This window comes from Marmota flaviventris, chromosome 15 (genome assembly GCF_047511675.1).
Source record: "Marmota flaviventris isolate mMarFla1 chromosome 15, mMarFla1.hap1, whole genome shotgun sequence".
Classification (NCBI taxonomy): Eukaryota; Metazoa; Chordata; class Mammalia; order Rodentia; family Sciuridae; genus Marmota; species Marmota flaviventris.
In genome coordinates, this window is record NC_092512.1 from 65,351,375 (window position 1) to 65,372,773 (window position 21,399).

The 21,399-nt window shown below is 36.8% G+C and overlaps 1 protein-coding gene and 1 non-coding gene across 2 annotated transcripts in view; both read left to right on the forward strand.

Moving 5' to 3' along the window:
- The window catches only part of Clvs1 (clavesin 1), a 189,250-nt gene that overhangs the window by 107,130 nt on the left and 60,721 nt on the right, over positions 1 to 21,399 (forward strand). The gene's annotated exons all lie outside the window — the stretch shown is intronic.
- Trnat-ugu (transfer RNA threonine (anticodon UGU)) lies at positions 1,166 to 1,236 on the forward strand. The gene has a single exon. It is a non-coding gene; the product is annotated as a tRNA-Thr (tRNA).

The window sequence follows — 21,399 nt, forward strand, 5'->3', positions numbered from 1 at the left end:
CAGCAGTGGTGACACAGGACAGGGAAGGAGGGAAAGACCTGAGGGCACACCTGGCATATGCAGTTGGAGTATGAGTGACAAGAGAGAAACTGAAAAGCCAGTCAGGGTAAGTGTCAAGGAGAGAGGATACTGGAGAGAGAAGAGATATTTTGTTTGGCAGTTGCCGCAGGGCATAGACTGAGATGGAGAAGGAGAAAGATGTCTAAACAGAAAATGAAGAAGTTTGGCTGAACATAGAAAACGCCCCCCAGTCTCCTCTGCTGCCACTGTGTGTGTGCCTGTGAGCGTGTGTGTTTTGAGAAGCACTGTATTCATCTGAATTATTTAGGCTCTATTTTTTTTGTCTGACTTTCTTTGAATCAAGCAGAAATTGAGCCATTTAAGGTTTAATTTTGGCTTATACCTGTTGAACTTTTTGGTTTTCTGGCTGCCTTTCCTCAGATGCCAATTTTTTTCTGGTTGTTCATCTGCTCAATTCCAGTTGTTCTTCATTTCCCTGATCATCATGGATATTATTGCTACAGTCTCTCTCCTCTTTTCCTAGAACCTTCCGTGGGAGAGGTAAAACCTCTCAGTATATAAATTAATTTTCACCAACATCAAACATAACAACTATACTCAAAACTGAGATTGGGCAAAAATTATATATATATATCCTAAGGAATTTCCTAAGTATGAACTCATCGCCCATAATTTTTCATACCTACAAGAGTTTTTCTTAACCTAGTTCCTATGTTAGACTTGAGAATGGAGACCTGAGAGCCAGGAGCCATTAGAGAATATTGGGATTTCAAATGAGAAAACTTTAAAAGAAATGGAGATCTCAGTGCAGTTGGTGCAATCAAACCATCTGTTGGTTGATATCATTCCCAAAGCCAACTGGTCTACAGGTGATGCCTTCATTTAAAATGTCTTCTTCTTCATTACTGGAGAGCCTTATTTTGCTTTGCACTGCTCTAAATCCTACTAAGCTGTGATGTTTGTTCTACAGAAAGGAAACAGCTACCATGGGCAGAAATCTCACTGTCCTCCCAACCAGATGATTTGGGATGGAGCCTGGCTCTGCATGTTCCTTAGCCAGTCTCCACAGCAGACCCTCTCTTACCCGCCACACTCAATTTCTTGTTATGTTTAAAGTCAGTAATAAAGAACAGCTATGGGCTGGGGATATAGCTCAGTTGGTAGAGTGCTTGCCTTGTATGCACAAGGCCCTGGGTTTGATTCCCAGCAGCACCAAAAAAATAAAAATAAAATAAATAAGGCTAGTCTTAACCTCATAGCATTATTTTTGTTTGTTTTTACATGTAAATTTTTATTTGGTATTTTTTTTAATTGAAAAAGTGATGCTTTTGTGTGTGTGTGTGTGTGTGTGTGTGTGTGTGTGTAATAAAACAGGTGCTAATACCTGCTATCTAACAAAGTTCAATAAAGGCAAAGACAATGTTGTCTTTTACCCCTCCATGGCCACTCACCTGATATGGACAAAGTACAGACCCAATGCACATTCTTCTCTCCCTTTCTCCTTGTTCATACAAACATAGATAAAAATAAATATAAAGAGATGTTATTTGTACCAAAATATATTTATAATGCCTACACTGATCTTCAACAAGATATTTTTCCCCTACTAGATGTATTGTTTTGAAGAGCAAATGAAATGAGACTTGTGAAAGAGCTTAGTGAACCGCAGTCCATACTCCTAGGCTTATAATACTATCAGACAGGTTGGGAATTTGGTCAATCAGTTTCCTTCTCTTAACATCAATGAGAGATCAGCTGCATGCCAGGAGGAGTGAATGAGTGAGTTGACGGAACAGAAAGGAAGTTGGGAATTTTGTTGCACAGAGCGCAGAGTGCCTAAGCCTGGATGGGATGTGCATCCGTGGGAGCAACATGTGGACCCAGGAGCTGAGGAAGAAGAGTTCCAGGACCAATTTACACAGTTTTCCCCTAAACCAAACATAGGCATGGCACAGAGTGGCTGACCTATAAATATGGGATGAGATGGGAGGGATATTAGATGAAATAATAACCAAATCAATGAATTTTTAAAGGAGCAAATAAAGGTAGAAAGAGGACCACAAATGCCATTTATTTAAACAATCTTGTAGTGAAAACAGGGAAGAAAATAATGAGATAATGAGAGGGAATAGGGAATTTTCTCTAGGAGATTTGAGAATGCATTCCAATAAAAATGCTGACATGCTGAAGGCTGATGGCAGGGGGCCTGGGCTTGTTTCACCAGCCAAGGGAACTCTAAAGGTGAACTAGCAATCATCTTTAGGTCTTCATTTCCTCTCAGGATTTTCTAGCATGACTGCCTGATTCTAGATGCTTCCGTCATTCATGTTTTGAACTTCAGTGTATATGTGCAGACAACCTGTCAAACATGAAATATGCAAGGGGCCCCAGACTGACTTCTAAACTGGAGCTCCTACGATTGATTTACTAACCCCTTGATATTTGCTGTTTACCTATTAATAATGCCAAGTAGCCATGTTAACATTTTCTTGATAGATAAGAGGCAAGTAACGGATCTGTTATTTATAAAAGTCTGGAACATTCAAAATGGATTATTATCATCTCATCAGTTTCCTGTCTTTTATTTCATGGAACCCATATCCATCATAGGGGCTGCCATAATTGTCATAGTTAGACTGCCTGGATTCAAATCCTGACTCCAAAACGTATTGGGATAAGTTGGTTAATTTGGGGGGGTCTCATTTTTTTCATCTGTACAATGGAACGACTTCGATAGGCTTTAATGAGATGCAATTAAGGTGCTTATAAAAGCATGTAGCATAAGGTCTGGCACATAAAGGCTGTTCTTAATGAGAATCAAAGTGCATCTCAAAACATTATTGGAAAAAGGACAATGTATCTTGTGCATTGCTGTCCCCTGCTCCCATCACCCCATCCATTCTGTCCTGCCGAGGAGACAACCTCCTCACTGATCCACTCCCTGGGGCCCTTCTCCCAGGCTGTGTGTCCTAGTTAGCTTTGCCTTGCTGTGACTAGAATACCTGACAAGAACAACTTATAGGAGGGAACGTTTATTTGGGCTTGTGTTTCAGAGATTTATTCTATGGTGGGCCAGCTGCATTGCTCTGGGCCCAAAATGAGGTAGAACATCATGATGGAAGTGCATCACAGAGGAAATCTTCTCCCCTTGTGGCATCCGGGTAGCAGAGAAAGAGGGAAGGGCTCACAGGCAAGATGAACCCTTGCAGGGCATGCCCTCAATGACCCACTTCCTCTAACCATGTCCTACCTCCCTACAGTTACTACCCAGTTAGTCTGTTCAAACTAGGATGGACTGGTTAAGTTATGGCTCTTATAATCCAGTCATTCCACCTCTGAACATTTCTGCATTACAACAGGAATTTTGGGGGGATCTCCTCATACTCAAACCATAACATTGTGAGATCATGACCTGGCACTTATTTCTTTATTGGTTCATACAATCCTGACACTCATGTTACTTACCTGAATGTCTCACTGCTTTAAATTTCAGCAGAGCCTAGTAATCCTTAAAGGCAGGTCATATAGAAAATTATATAATTCACAAACCACTTTAATGATGCTCACTAGCTTACTCAAAACAAATTACAACTTTTACATCTTTTCTAGGACAGGACAAGCATAGAAATCGTCTCTAGAGATTTCTCCCTATAAGGTCATCTGCTTTCCTTTTCTCACCTAATTATAAAATATCTGACAAAGTAAAATCTGGACAGTGTTATATAATTGTGCTTAAAACATTATTCAGTGAGCAATGGATAAATGTTAATTGGAATTGTGCCCTAAATCAGACCGATGATATGTCAAAAAATAATACACAGTTATAAACCAGCATGAAAATATTTAAAAAATTACATGTATTCTCCAAATTCTATACAAAGAGCATATATGTACTTCCCACATAAATTTTATACATGCTCCTAGTGTACTAGCAAGTATATTTATTAGACACATACACACGTGCACACACACACACACACACCCTACACTCACACAAGTAAAATCTAATGTCTCTCAGGTAAGAGTAGACTGAATTGAGATGAAAATGTAACTTGAGCAAATATCAAAGGCTTAATATCATTAATCTCCAAGTGTGGAAATATCAATGTTCTATATGTAGCAAAGTTGCCTAATTTGTAAACAGTATCTTCAGAACTATGAAAACATTTATCAAGACTTTATACAATTATTATGTGAGGCCCTAGAACACAAACTGTCTTGTCTATTGTTTCTCCCTCAAATATGTGCATGTGTGCATGCCTCCCCACACCTCACACACATACTGTGTAAAGTCACCCATGATACTGCATTATATCCAGATATACCTGTCAAGCTCTCTACATAATGGAGAGGACTCATTAGGAAATTCATTAATTAGCTTCAGCTTTACCCCCCAAAGTTGTCAGCTATAATCCTTCATCTGTTTTCCCAAATTATCTATCATTATTATCATCATTAGTTGTTCCCATTGACTGCTTGGATTTCACAAACTTCTTAAACTCACCATGGGGCAAAACATCCAGCATACTGGGAGCTGTGAGCAAACCCCAGAATATTCCTTGACAAATGACTACTCTTTGACATACAACACTAAGACAGAAGACTGATTCCTATTTTGTTTGTTCTACCCCAGCAACAAAGACCACAGAGAAGCACACAGATACTAAAGTAGCTTGGACTGACTTCCATAAATAAGTTATAGTTGGCAGATTATTTATTTATTGCAATGCAGCAGCAGACGCCTTATTAACTAAGTAAATCAGACAATGTGTAAACAAAAGAGACTTCAGGTATAGACAAATTTTTTTTAAATAAATGTACAGCCTAACCACTAACATTCACTTTAAAGTAGGTTGGATTTTTATTGCATCTCTTCAAGAACGAAATGTTACATTCAGCAAACACACTTCATGGAATCCCCTTTCTTTGTCCCCCTCCTCCCATCCCCTTTGCAAATCTGCAGACTGTCACTCTTCATCTCCCACATCTGTTTACACAGCCAGCTGTACCTACTTTCTGGCTATTCTCTGTGTTTCTCAGTGCAGACCCACTGAATCTTACTGACTTCTTTTATTCCCTCCTTCACTCCTTACCCAAGTCCACACTTAAATAAAAGCCTGGAGCCAACAAAAGCAAGAGAATTCTTCCCTTTAGCAAGTGGGGAGGAGGAGCTATACCAAGGAGCCATGTGGGAGAAGATAATGAATACTGGAGAGTTGAAATAAGACTTTTTGTCCTTTTTTTGCAAGTGTAGTAAGATTGGGAAATGGAGACCCCTGCCAGGGCTGGTAAGGCATCGTCCTCTCCCTTTGGGGAATGCCACTAGATGTGTACACACAGCAGCAAGCACACGGAAGCTGTGGATGGCAATTAAGTCTAAGAGAACAGGAAATCTTATGCAATCACAACCTCAACAAAGGATTGCTCTGCTCTCAGCCCCATTGGGTCATGGTGTTCCTATTCAACTCGATTGTCACTGGCCCTCTCAAGTGGATGTTTCACTCCCCACTTCAGTTCTGCAAATGTCCAGTGCATACTGAAGTCCAACCTGATCAGACGTTACACAGCTTCTGTAATAGGTATACAGACAGGATCGCCAGCTCCTAAAGTCACTTTTACCCTAAGAGGCTTCATGTTCATTTATTTGGAAAATTAAATTCTGTAGTGTAAGATTCTAACCCAGATGCTAAAAGTCAGTAATTTAAAAAAATATATATCTTTATTTTGTTTATTTGTTTATTTATTTATATGGTGCTGAGGATTGAACCCAGTGCCTCACATTGCAAGGCAAGCACTCTGCCACTGAGCCACAACCCCAGCCCATAAAAGTCAGTAATTTCGGTAACACAACATCGGTGTCTCATGATCCAATCAAGAGAAGAGAAACCATGGTAAGTATCTGAAAGAGAAACAAATTAGTACAGGGAATTGTCTAGACCTCGTGAGTGATGGGAAATCTGAAGATCAAATGGGAACAATGAGGCAAGCTGGATATGAGCAAGTATAGGAAACAGGTCCCAGGCTGAGAGACAGAGGGTTCCTAGGACCCAGAGACTTGATCCACAGAAGCCTGTCCTGATGGGGGTGGTACATTTGAGAAGGACTTGCTACTAATAGAAAGACCACTGGAGGCAGAATCTCCTGGGAGAAATATCCTTATTTCTGTCCCTTCCCCAACCGTCTTAGAGATTCCACCAGTAACTCCTGTGGCCTAGAGAGGGCTCTGGTTGATTCAAGCAGGAGGTGAAGGGTGAGACAGACCACTGTCCTCTAGCCCAGGGCAGGAGAAAGTGATGGACCAGGGCACATAGACCATAGCATACAGAGTCCATGTGAGGTATCATTGACAAATGTGGGAAAACTGAGGATATGGACAAGACACACAGATATCAAGGTGCAGAAATGACCATGCCTAGAGGCATTTCCACAGAGAAAGAGCCATGTGAGGAGCTCAAGAGGGAAACACAGGGCACATTCCAATCCCCAGGCACTGTCGATTCACACATGCGGATGCACTGAGTCTTCACAATCACCTGCTGAATTTTTCCAGGAGGAAACTGAACTCACAGAGGTTAACTAACTTGTCCAAAGCCACAAGTAAGCAGCAGCAAAATTTCTATGCCTGCAACACAATGTTACATTATCAAAGGTTTCCATAAATATGTCCGTTTTGGTAACCCCATGAAAGGGACAGAGCTAGTTGAGCCTTGAAGAAGGAAGAGCTTGGAGTTGGTGCCTTTCTATCTTCCTTTGCAGGCTTGTTTCTCAAGAGAGCCCCACAGATATGATCATCAGTGTTCCCCCCTACCACCACCCACACACAGACACACCCAGAATCCATACCAACAATATCTCTGAATCTGCCTCCTGGAATAACACGAGAACAATAACTGGATATCATCTTGACAGTGGTGTCTTATTTTAATGAGAGATAAAGCTCTATGACAAAGGGATGAATCTTTCACGGATGTTTGAACGCACCAGTTCTCTAGGGATGATGGATTTGCCAGTTTTAGGGAAGGTGGAGATTTGTCGTTACCCTGAGATTATACTCCATAAGTCATAGTTGAGTCTGCCTACTTGGAAGGCTGACTTTTGAATTATTTTCTTTTGTAAATTTGAATGCATTTAACTCCTTTAGTAGGTCCATTGATAAATATGGGAGAGAGGAACCTAAAAAAGGGTGACACCTATCAGTTGTGTGCTAACATAGTGTGGGTGTGTGTGGAAGAAGAAGAGGAGAGATAGAGCAAAATGTTTTATTTCGAGCAAATATTCAATCACAGTACGATAGCTAGTGGTTTAGTTTGTTAATATAAAATGAAATAAAAAGAATGACAGCATTGTACATATAGAATAAATTATCTGGAAATATCTTTTGAGGAACTTTTCATTTAAGTAATGGGTTTCTCACTTCATAAGTAAGTACCTCATGGAGGGAATGTGGCTGGGACAACAGATTTGAATTGTGCCCAAGGGAAAAGATGTTTTCTTCCCCTTAGAGTGTTTGAGATATTCCCAAATGATATTATTTATCAGAGAAGTGTATATGTGTATGTTTGTGTGTGTAATCATTACATCTAAAAGCACTTTCTTAAAGATAATAGCTAATTCTGAAACCCTCGAACATGAAATAGAATAGCTAAATGGTGTAATTTTCAACAAATGAGGTGTTTTGTAATAATATAAAATATAAAATACTTATGAGAATCTGTGTTACTAATAAAAACCAGGAAAGCCACATTTCCCAAGGTATATTATAATAGTGGTGGTAAATTTTCTTTAATAGAAAATATCTAATTTTATTAGTAATAATCTCTTCTCCCTCAGTCCTTGAGTTCCAAACATTCTCATAGCTGAGTTAAAAGCACAAATACTAGAATTAAAAATTTAATGAGTCCTGTTGGAGAGCTGTTCTTTACTCTGCAATCATTTCTATCATATTTATTTTACTTTGTTTTTAACTGCTCTTTTCATGATAAAAGTTACTCAAATGTTTACAATGGTTGACATCTACTAAGAAGCTGATTGTGTACCCTTGAAACAACACTCAGATTGATGAGAAACATGAATTAGTGTGTCAAAACTATGGTGAAGTCTACATTCCTGTCAAAGCTCTTTTGTAGACACCTTATGAATCATACATGTACAAATACATGCATTTGTTATCTAGAGAGACTTAAATCAAACTTTAAATTTCACTTAACTATCCAGGTAGTTGTGGAGTGATTTAACAAGAATCTTCTTTGGATAGTGAAATGATTCCAAGGCAAGATAGGACCCACTCAGAATGCAAACAGATGAGCAGAAAGAAAAATACATAAGTAGTTTGTTTAAGAAAATTTTGTTATTTTGATAAACACATATAAGTATACATATTTATGGGGTATATTGTGACAATTCAAGAGATGATGCATGTAGTGTGTAATGATCAAATCAGAGCAATTAGCAATTATGTTTATGGGAGCTTTTCAAAGGGGGAGGGAAAAGTTCCCCTGATGGCAATTACTTGCCATTAAAGATCTAACCTAGCGCTTCATGGGGATCCCTGGTGCCACATACCTGCCAGCAATCTCATGAACTCTGTCGGCATCCTGCTTTTACAATGACACCAAATTCGTGCTTAATGTGTATCCATTTAAATGAGAAATTATGCTAACCTCAGACAAACATGGGTGCCATTGAGACTCTAAAGGACAATGCAGGTGTTTCTAAAACCTGAGATCAAAGAATTGGAAAGGAAAAAATGGACTCATGAGGCAGTTCAGTTCCTTTGTTTTTTTATTCAGTTCCAGTAAGGAATCAGGAAGCTTCTCTTTCTAAACTTGGAGAGTCCAGGAAAGATGGGTGAAATATGAATAAAAGAAATTTTCAGATGACTACAATGTGATTCTAGTGATAAAAAGAGAAAAATAACTTCTTGAAAGTACATGCTTGTTCCCTAGAACTGTATATCTTTCATAAAAAATTTACTTAATATGATATTTAATAATACATTTATATACAATTACATTGCCCACTGACGTCTGATTCATTGGATAACTGAAATACATTATTGTCTAATTTATACTGAGGGGCCAATAAGTCCAAAATTTTCTCTTGTGGATTTTCTAGAATTTTAGTTTCTGCTAATAAATAACTTCTCTCAAATGGTTCCTGTGGTTAAAAACACTTGGAAAACAAGATATTAAAAAATATTCAACAAATATCTTGTCTTCAAAGGCTTTAATGAGCAGATAGCTGTATCCATTTACGTCCCAAGAGAAGGCCAAGTATGCCGAGTTTAACTTGGAATCCTTTTTCAGTGTGTGAAGGCCCTTCAGAATTGATATTCTGCAGCATTTCCTCTGGGAAATGCTAGTTGAGTCCATTCCTTTGTTCAGACGTGGCTGGGATGTTCCACTTGGGTTTTTGAACTTCTCCCTCTGCCTGAAACACTTCCCTCAGGTAGCCAGCTATATGGGTGGCTTCCCATATTGATTACCTGATCAACTTTTTAAAATTTTAGCTTTTTATTTAATTTTCCCTATCCTGTTTATTTTTCAATGCATCATCTTCTAGCCTTTCTCTCTCTCTCTCTCTCTCTCTCTCTCTCTCTCTCTCTCTTTCTTTCTTTCTTTTCGCCTTTCAATTGTGTTTACTTCTCTTTCTCCTGAATATGAGGTGTTAAACAAAGAGATGGTGAATTCGGACTATCCACACCAAAAATTTCCTGCATCTTTCTATATTATTAACTAATTTTTTCCCTTAAATAATTATTGGGTACCTACTGTGGGCTTAGTTCTGTATTTCATGCCAGGATGTATTTTAGTGAAACGTATAAACTGTTTGATCTTTGTACTTTGGTGAAAGACAAGTATTTGTGGTTGCCTCTGTGCTTTGGGCTCTTGGGTTTGGCCAATTAATATCTTCCAATTGTATGCCTGGGTTTTGATTTCCAAACACAGTTCTTATCTGTGTCTTATGAAAAGTGTTCCTTGGCATGGATTAAAAAAAATAACAAGGAAACAAGGTATTAAACACACTAATTAGAATGTGTATGAAGTAAGTGTGAGTTCTCTTTCAAGGTGATGTCAGCATTAACACTAAATTCCTGGACTATACCTCACCTAGTATTGAAGAGTAAACCTTTCTGGAATCATAAAATGAGTTCCACTTAAAGCACAACACAGCTTTATTGAACACTGTTATGGGAAGCACTATGTTGCACCCAAATTCATCCTTGTCATAGGCGGAGGGCTGTGATCCAACATGACTGGTGTCCTTATAAGAAAAGGAGATTAGATACACACATGTGAACAGGGAAGATCATGTGAAGACACTGGAAGAAGGCTGCCATTTACAAGCAGAGTCTCAGAAGAAACCAGCCCTACAAGTCTTCAAGACTGTGAGCAAATAAACTTCAGATGCTTCCCCTACCCCGTGGGGATATTTTGTTATGGCATCCCGAGCAGACGAATACAAACAACTGTTTTATAAATGGGATGGAGCAAAAGCTTAAAGAGCTTGAAGTTTAAGAAGTAAAGGAATAAATAGAGCATTGTAATTCTTGAAATAACTCCTCTACTGGAGATGTTCACACAGCGCCTGGAGAAGATACTCCGGAGCATCTAACTCTGTGGCTCTGTGTTAGGAGGGGAAGCTAGAAACATGTGGCCTCTGGACCAGGTTTGAAAAGCAGGAAAGAGTGCAGATGCGCCAGAGGACAGGCACCTGTTCCAGGCAGAACAAACGGCACCTTCAGAGACCAAACAGTCAGAACTGGGGAATGGTTCGTAGGAACTTGGAGGGCAAGGAGTGTGGTTGCAGGAAATCAAACTGAAGTAAATTCTGGAGGTTCAATCATCAGGTGCTTTTATCTCCTTCAAGGAACCACAGGTTTTACCCAAAGGTGTTGGGAATCACTAGACGATTTTAATTAAGGTCACCAGGTCTAAATTTTGTAGGAAGATTTTGTAGGAAGTAGAGGGGAGACCAGAAGCAGGGAGATGAGCAAAAAAATTGTTACCAAAATCCAGAAAAAGCCACATCAAACCCCACTTGATGTAAAGAAGAAACATTTAAGACACACTAAAGAGAATGAACAAACAGTGAGCATGAACAAACTGTTTGTTCTCAAGAACAGTGAGCATGAATGAAAAACGCCCACCTGAGAAGGCTGGGGGGAGGTGAAGGAGACAGGGACTGGAAATAGGGATCCCACTTTTAGCATTTGGACCACAGAGTGAGCCTCTAGGCTCCTAAAAGGAAAAGCAAGAGAAAGCAGTAGGAAATAATCAGACAGCCCTCGGGGCTATTTTAAAGCTCAACAACAAAAAATCCTTTAATTTTAGGAGGTACCTCGGATTCTTTTTCTTTGGAGGGCTGTTTTCTTAAAAGATTTTAACTGTTTCTGGTGAACTAGAATTCTGGTTGTTGTTGTTTTTTTTTTTTGTTGTTTGTTTTTAATTTTTGTGGTTTTTTTCTTTTAAATCTCCTTAGGGCCAGAGCCAGTGTAATATCCTGAATATTTTCATCTTTTGGTACAATTCAAAACTCAATTCTCTGAACTCTTAAAATTTTCTTACAGAGTAGCCAGTTCGTAGGATGGGTTTCTTCCAAATAATGTTAAGTTCATTTTATGGTCTCCAGATTCAGGTTGCTTAAAAGGTGTAGCAAATTAGTTAATGGTAAAATGATTATACTAGTCAAGAAAATGCATGGTACTTTACAATGAACCAATATAACCTTTCCTCATTTTGAACATTATGGATACCACCATCTTATTACAAAGGAATATAACATAAAGGAGGGAATTATTTTATTCAAAGTCATTTTTAGGAAGGAGATCAAATGACAAATTACCATTAGTAATTACTCAGGAATGGAAAGTTTTGTGGGTTTTTTAATTGTTTTTTTTTTTCTGACTATAAGAGTAATAATCAAGAGGGGGGAGGGAAAGGGAGAGAGAAGGGAAATTGCCTGGTAAAGGAAGGAGACCCTCATTGTTATACAAAATTACATATAAGAGGAAGTGAGGGGAAAAGGGGAAAAAAAAACAAGAGAGAGAAATGAATTACAGTAGATGGGGTAGAGAGAGAAGATGGGAGAGGAGGGGAGGGGAGGGGAGGGGGGATAGTAGAGGATAGGAAAGGCAGCAGAATACAACATACACTAGTATGGCAGTATGTAAAAAAGTGGATGTGTAACCCATGTGAATCTGCAATTTATATACGGGGTAAAAATGGGAGTTCATAATCCGTGTGAATCAAATGTATGAAATATGATATGTCAAGAGCTTTGTAATGTTTTGAACAACTAATAATAAAAAAATTTTTTAAAAAAGACTAATAATCACACATTTAAAAAATTAAAAGATAGGGAATAAAAGAGTAGAGGGGAGAAAATTACCCTATAGCTAATACCCAGATATAAATTCTATTAGTATTTTAGCACATATTTTCTATTTTAATGTTTTACCTAATTTTTATATAGGCATGTAATAACATATATATTATATATGCATAAGTAATATATATTTTATATCCTTCCTATATATACACATATACATATATTATATACATAGATAATATGTACACATATATAATGTATATTTTATATCCTTCTTATATATACACATATATATTATATACATAGTTTATATATAATATATATTTTATATCCTTATATATACATATATACATATATTATATACATATATAATATATACATATAATACATATATAATATATAATATTATATAATATATTTTATATCCTTTTTCATGGAATGTCAGCTCATAATTATACAAAATAATATACAAAATAGATTATAAAATAGATTATATTGGAACCTATTCCCATTTCCCTTATTTAAGGACCTTACCATGCAAAAAGTCACCCTTTCCTTAACATAATCAGTTTTTTTTTCCTCTCTACTGGCTCATTCCTACTAGGTAACAAACATACTGAAACATATCTCACTCAAAAGCAAAACAGAACAGAAAGTATCTCTCCCCGATCCCTCTGCTTCCTCAGCTCCTACCTCCCACTTCACTGTAAATGTCAGCTCCAAATATCTAACCACACTTGCTCCCTTGTATTCTCTGACCCCCTCCTGTGAGGCTTTCACTCCAACTACATCACTTAAACTACTCCATTTAGGGTCACTGGCCTTCACATTGTCCTATTCTAAGAACCTCATCTTAGACCCTGAGAGTATTCAACACCATGGATCATTCTGCCAATTGAAAAAATATTGAGATACTCTAAAATGTTTCCTTTCCTAACCTCCAGTACAAGGTCCTTATTCCTGCCTGACAGATCACCCCAAGACCTTTGTTGGGATTCTTCTCATTATTTCTCCTTTCAAAACGTCCGTCTGTGGGCTCAATCCTGGGATCTCATCTCTTCTCTATTTTCACTCACCTCTTGGGTGACCATACCCAGCCTACAGCTGTACACATCAATTATAAGCGGATAACTTCTAAGACATGTCCCTTACCCTATATGGTTAGTGTCCAAGTTCATCAGAGAAAAATAACTGTGCTGTACTGAGTTTGATGAAGAGAATAAAAGTTTATTTCTCATTCCCACAAAATCCTATCTGATTAGGCAGATCTCCTGGGTAGGAATTTCTTCTCCAGTGAGAGGCACATAGGCAGAGGTTACTTTTATTCTACTATCCCTTAGGACTTCTGAATTCTTCAATTCCAGCCACATGGACAAGGGGGAAAGACTGTAGCAGTTGCACTGCTACTTTAAGTCTGCATGCAGAATTGGTAGACCTGACATCCTTCTACATTCCTACATTATAATGTAAATAGAGTACAAAATAGCCCATACTGGAACCTATTCCCATTTCTTTGTTTAAGGATCTCAGTGCACAAAAAAGTCAGTCCTTGGTTTGCATAATCAATTATTTCCTTATAAAGGCTTATCTAGAAACATCTAGATGGGACATCTAGATTAGTGATGCTCCTTTGAGAGGAGTGTTTGGGTGAATTTCATCAACTCAATCACAAGGAGGAAGGGGCAATACCACATTTTTTTTTTTTTATCCTGCATGGTTATAACTCATGGTTCAAATGGTTCTAAGCTTATTTGAACGTTAAAAAAAAATTATCAGTTCATTTTAGTTATATATAATATCAGGGTTCATTTTGATATATTATACAAAAATGGAATATAATTTCATCGAATTCAGTCCCCATTACTTCCAATTTACCTTCCCTCCTCCCTCCCCCTGTTTTCTTTCCTATACTATACTGATCTTTCTTCTATTTGTTTACAGGTTTTTGTTTTGTTTTGTTTTAAATTAGTGTCTTGTGGATATACATAAAGGTGAGGTTCACTGTGGTATATTCACATATGTACATATAAGTTTGCTCAGATTCATTCCACCATTTCTCTCTTTTCCTGTCTATCCTCCCTCCCTCTCAATCCCCTTCCTCTTCTCCACTGATGCATCTTCTATTTTCACAGCATCCCCTCACTACCTGCCCTTATTTTGGCCTTGCTCCCACATATCAGAGAAAACATTTGGCCTTTGACTTTATGGGTCTGGCTAATTTCACTTAGCATGATGGTCTCCAGTTCCATCCATTTATCAGCGAATGCCACAATTTCATTATTCTTTATGACTAAGTAACACTCCATTGTGTGTATATACCACATTTTCTTTATCCATTCATCTGTTGATGGACATCTAGATTGGTTCCATAGCTTAACTATTTTGAATTGTACTTCAATAAACATTGATGTGGCTGCATCCCTATAATATGTTAATTTTAGATCTTTTGGATATCCCCTTAGAAGTGGGATAGCTGGTTCATATGGTGATTCCATTCCTAGTTTTTTGAGAAATCTCCATACTGCTTTCCTGAGTGGTTGCACTAATTTGCAGTCCCACCACCAGTGTATCAATATACCCACCCCCCAAGATCTTCACCGACATTATTATTTGTATTCTTGATAATTGCCATTCTGACTGGAGTGACATAAAATCTCAATGGTGTTTTGATTTGCATTTGCCTGATTGCTAGGGATGTTGATCATTTTTTATATACTAATTGGCCATTGATATTTCTTCTTTTGAGAAGTATCTGTTTTAGTTCTTTTGCCCATTTGTTATTATTTTTTTTTTTTTGGTGTTAAGGTTTTTGAGTTATTTCTATATTCTGGATATTGATCCCCCATCTGAGGTAAAGGTGGCAAAGCTCTTCTTCCATTCTGTGGGCTCTCTCTTCACATATAATTGTTTCCTTCACTGCAAAAAAAAAAAAAAAAAAAAAAAAAAGCTTTTTAATTTGATGCTGTCCTAATTATTTTTTTTAAAAGAGAGAGAGAGAGAGAGAGAGAGAGAGAGAGAGAGAGAGAGAGAGAGAGAGAGAATTTTTTTTAATAATTATTTTTTAGTTTTCGGCGGGCACAACATCTTTGTTTGTATGTTGTGCTGAGGATCGAACCCCGGCCGCACGCATGCCAGGCGAGGGCGCTACCGCTTGAGCCACATCCCCAGCCCCTGCTGTCCTAATTATTGATTCTCAGTTTTATTTCTTGCATTTAGGAGTCTTGTTAAGGAAGTTGATGCTTGTGCCAGTATGTTGGAGTGTTGAGTCTACATTTTCTTCTAGCAGTTGTGAGTTTCAGGTCTAATTCCTAGATCTTTGTACCAATTTGATATGACTTTTGAGTAGGATGAGAGATAGAGATCAATTTCATTCTTATACATATAGACATTCAATTTTTCTAAAACCGGGCTGGGGATGTGGCTCAAGTGGTAGCGCGCTCGCCTGGCATGCATGCGGCCTGGTTTCGATCCTCAGCACCACATAAAAACAAAGATGTTGTGTCTGCCGATAACTAAAAAATAAATATTAAAATTCTCTCTCTCACTCTATCTCTCACTCTCTCTTAAAAAAAAAAAAAATTCTAAAACCATTTGTTAAAAAGTCTACCTTTTCTCCAATGAGTGTTTTTGGCACCTTTGTCAAGTGTCAGATGACTGTATTCATATGGGTTTTCTATTCTAGTCCACGAGTTTTTATGTCTGTTTTGACACCAATACCATGCTGTTTTTATTACTATAGCTCTGCAAAATAATTTGAGCTCAGGTATTGTGATATCTCCAGCATTGCTGTTCTTGCTCAGGATTGATTTGGCTATTCTGAGTCTCTTATTCTTCCAAATGAATTCTACAATTGTTTGGTATTCTACAATCTGTCTGGTCCTGGGCTTTTCTTTGTTGGAAAGCTTTTGAATAGCTTCTTCAATTTTATTAGTAAATATTGGTCTGTTTAAGTTTTCTTTATCCATATGGCTCAAGTTCTGTGATAAGTGTCATGGGTATTTTGATGGGAAATGCATTGAATGTGTATAACATTTTTGGTAGTGTGACCATTTTGACAATATTAATTCTGCCTGTATAAGACTACAGGAGGTCTTTCCATATTCGAAGGTCTTCTGCAATTTCTTCAGTGTTCTAGTTTTCATTGTAGAGGTCTTTCATCTCCTTAATTGGATTCCCAAGTCTGTTGTTTTTGAGATCATTGTGAATGGTATAGGTTTTCTAATTTCCTTCTCAACAGATTCATTATTGGAGTGAGTGATTTATGTTGTTTCCTGCTACTTTATTATTTTTTTATCAGCTCTAGAAGTCTTCTGGTAGAGCTTTTTGTATCTTCTAAGATCATGTCATCAGCAAATAGAGATAATTTGACTACTTTTCCTATTTGTATTCCTTTAATTTCCTCCTCTTGCCTGATTGCTCAGACAAGAGTTTCAAGGACTATGTTGAGTAGGAGTGATGAGAGTGGATATTCTTGTCTTGTTCCTGTTTTTAGAGGAAATGCATTCAGAGTTTCTCCATTCAGTATGATGTTGTTCTTGGGTTTGTCATTATATAGCCTTTATAATGTTGAGGTAAGTTCATTCTAGCCCTAGTTTCTCTAATGTTTTAAACATGAATGGGTGCTGGGCATTGTCAAATGCTTTTTCTGCATCTATTGAAATAATTATGTGATTCCTCTCCTTAACTCTATTTGTGTGGTGAATTACATTTACATGTGTTGAACCAGCCTTGCATCCCTAGGATGAAGGCCACTTGATTATGATACATAATCAAGTACATAATCTATTTTTGAATGCAGTTTGTCAATATTTTATTAAGAATTTTTGTATCTATGTTCATCAAGGATATTGGCCTGAAGTTTTCTTTCCTTGATGTGTCTTTGTCTGGTTTTAGTTTCAGGGTGATATTTATACCATAGAATGAATTTGGCAGTTTTCCCTCCTGTTATAGTTCATGGAATAGTTTGAAAAGGATTGGCATTATTTCTTCTTTAAAAGTCTTGTAGAAGTCAGTTGAGAATCTGTCTGGTCCTGGGCTTTCTTTGTTGGAAAGCTTTTGAATAGCTTCTTCAATTTCATTAGTAAATATTGGTCTGTTTTCTTCTTTATCCTTATGGCTCACTTTTGGTAGGTCATACGTTTCTAGGAATTTATCAGCATCTTCAAGATGTTCCAGTTTATTTAAATACATATTTTCAAACTAGTTTCTAATGATCCCCTGGATTTCAGTAGTGTATGTGGTGATATTTCCTTTTTTATCTCTAATTTTGTTAATTTGAGTCTTCTCCATTTTTCTTTTGGTTAGTTTGGCTAAAGTTTATCAATCTTGTTTATCCTTTCAAAGAACCAACTCTTTGTTTTGCTGATCCTTTCTATTCTTTTTAATGCTTGATTTACACTTTTATTTTTAATTTTTATTTAGGCTCCGATTTTAATTGTCTTCTGCCTTCTAATGACATTGGCAATTTGTTCTTTTTTTTTCTAGGGCCTTGAGGGGAAGTAAATAAATTTATGAAAATAAATAGTAATTTAGTATCTTTTTTAATGTAGGAAATCAGTTCTATAAACTTTCCTCTTAGAACTGCCTGCATACTGTCCCAGAGATTTTGATATATTACAACATTATTCTCATTTGTTTCTATGAATTTATTTTAATTCCTTCTGCTATCCATTCACCATTCAAAAGTGTATTATTTAATCTCCAAATATTAGAATTGTTTCTGTTTTTTCATCTTGTCATTTATTTCAAATTTCATTTTGCTATGCTCTGATAGGATGCATGCAATTATCTTGATTTTTCATATTTTCTAAGATTTTTTTTGCCTTAAAATATATTCTATTTTAGAGAATGTTCTGTGTGGTGCTGAGAAGCAAGTGAATTATTTTTCAATGATGAAATATTATATAGATGTCTGTTAGGTACATTTGATTAAAAGAATTTTTAGTTTGAAAAATCTTTGACTGTATGAGCTATCAAGTGGTGAGAGGGGTATGTTAAGATCACCCAGTATTATAGTATTGTGTTCTATCTGATTATATTGAAAAGGGCTTTATTTGTGTACATATGCACACCAATGTTTGGGGCATAAATATTTACAATTAGGGTAACTTCTTCCTGGAGATTACCTTAAATAATATGAAGGGAACTCCTTGTCTCTTCTGATTAATTTTGACTTGAAGTCAACTTTATCTAATATGAGAATAAATACCCCAGCTTGCTTTCAGCTACCACTTGCATGATGTACCTTTCTCCCTCTTCTCCCCTTCAGTCTGGGGATGTCTTTGTAAGGTGAATCTCTTGAAAACAACATATTGTTGGGTCTTGTTTTTTTAATTCAATTCACAAATCTATGTCTTTTGGTTGATGAGTTTGGATCATTTACATTCAATGTTATACAGAGATGACTTTTATTTTCTGCCATTTTTATTGACTTTGAATTCTCAATTCAGACTGGATTCTCCTTTAATTGATGATTTTTCTAGTACAATTATTCTATATTCTTTTTTTTATTCTTATTTTTCATTTTTTCTGTGTGAATTAGTTTATGGAATAGGCTTAGTAGTTAAGAATTCTTTTAGTTTTGCTTATCATGGAAGATTTTCATTACTTTTGTTGTTGTTGTTGTTTGGTACCATGGATTGAATCAGTAATGCATAGCCAGTGAGTCACATCCCCAATCCTTTTTATATTTTATTTAGAGACAGGGTCTTGCTGTGTTGCTTTATGACCTCACTAGTTGCCAAGGTTCGCTTTGAATTCATGATTCTCTTGCCTAAGCTTCCCATTTTCATTTCTTATTCGATTCTAAAGGATAATTTTGCTGGATGTAGTAATCTTGGTTGCCACCTGTTTTCTTTCAGAGCTTGGTATATATCAATTCAAGCCCTCCTGGCTTTTCATGTCTCAGTTGAGAAATTAGTTGAGATCCAATTTGGTTTACCTATAAATGTGACTAGTCATTTTTCTCTTGTGGCTTTACGATTCTATCCTTAATCTGCATATTAATCATTTTTATTGTAGTGTGTTTTGGAAAGGATTTCTTTTGATCATGTCTATTTGAAATTCTATATGCCTCCTCTTATATTTGAATTTCCATCTTGTTCCTAAGATTTGGAAAAAATTAAATATTATTTCATTGAAAAGATTGTACATTTCTTTATTGTGTATTTCAGAGCCTTATTGTACCCCAGCAATTCTTAAATTTGATCTTTTGATATTATCCCCGATTTCTTGAATATTCTGGTCATGATCTCTTAATATCTTTTGTTTATAGTCAACTTGATTTTCAAGATTATATACTTCAAGTCCTGAAAACTCTATCTTCAAAATGGTCTAGCTATTGGTGATGTTTTGTATTGACTTTTTAATTTGATTTATTGAGTCTTTCTGTTATAGTTTGGATATGATGTGTCTTTCAAAACCTCATGAGCTAGACAGTGCAAGAAAGTTTAGAAGTAAAATGATTGAGTTTTTAGAGTCTTAACCAATCAGTGGATTAATCCAGTTAAATGGATTAACTGGATGGTAACATTAGGCAGGTAGGGTGTGGCTAAAGGAGATGGGGTTTTGAGGTCTTTCCTTTGGGATTTATATTTTATTCCTGGTGAGTGAGAGCTTTCTCTTCTTGCTTCCTGATTGTCATGTCCTAAACTGTTTTCCTCCATTATGCTCTTCTGCCCTGATGATCTGTTTTATCTTGGGCACAAGGCAATGAAGGCAAGCCATCTATGGATTGAGACTTATGAAACTGTGAGTACCAGATAAACTTCTCCTCCTCTAAAAATTGTTTTTGACATGTCTTTTGTTCACAGCAATGAAAAAGCTGACTAAACAATCATTTCTGGGATTTCTATTTGGTTCTTTTTCAGAATCTCTCTCTGTATTGAAATGATCTTTCACTTCCTGTATTTGTCTCACTACTTTCATTCTTTACATCTTCTTTCAGTTAATTGAACATTTTAACTATGATTCGCAGAGCAAATCAATGCCAGAAGAGAGACAGTATTGGTTAGTTTGGCTAAGAGTTTATCAATCTTGTTTATTCTTTCAAAGAACCAACTCTTTGTTTTGTGGATCCTTATTTTTATGCTTGATTTAGGCTTTTATTTTTAATTTTGATTTAGGTTCTGATTTTAATTGTCTTCTGTCTTTCTGACTTCTTTCTCCAAAATTTCCTTCTAAATTCTTTTTCCAAAATTTACTTCACTGTGATGTCAGTAGAATTAGTTTTTAAATGTTTTGGGCTGTTTGGAGTGGTTTTTTCTCTCACTTATTCATACTGCTGTATGTCTAACTATCTATTGAGATGATTATCATTCATTATCTTATGTAAGAAAAGACTATTTTGTGAGATTATTTCTTTTAAGGGACCTGGGCTCTGCAAATATCCAGTTATTGATACTTCAACTCAGTCTGTGCTCTGTGATGTTCCCAGTATTGGCACCTGTTTGAGAAAAAAATCACTGAACCCTATTTACTATAGTCACTTCAGAACAAAGTCACATACTATTTAGTCTTATAAAAAATGAAAAACTTGTTGATACTGTTCTCCACAGTTCATCTAATCCAGGTATAAACTTGTGGTAAAGTTCTTTCTGGTCAGCTGTTCCTTCCCTGCCTCCTTTCTGAGGTATGAAGAGATGAGGGATTGCTGTCTAGATCTGCTCTGCCATCTTCCCAGTTCTCCTCACAAACAAAATTTAGGACTTGTACTGATACAATCTTCCCAACTGTTTATTTCATAGATGGATCCTTGGTATTTCTTTTTGGGGGGAGTGGGACTATTGGGGATTAAACTCAGAAGGACTCCACCACTGAACCACACCCCCAGCCCTTTTTTGTATTTTATTTAGAGACAGGGTCTCACTAAGTTGCTTAGTGCCTCACTTTTGCTGAGGCTGGTTTTGAACACTCAGTCTTCCTGCCTCAGCCTCTGGAGCCACTGGGATTACAGGCATGTGCCATAGTGCCCACCATTGGTAGTTTCTGATATAGATAATTGATGTATATTTAGTGGTTAAAACAGAAATCTGCCCAAATAAAAGAAAA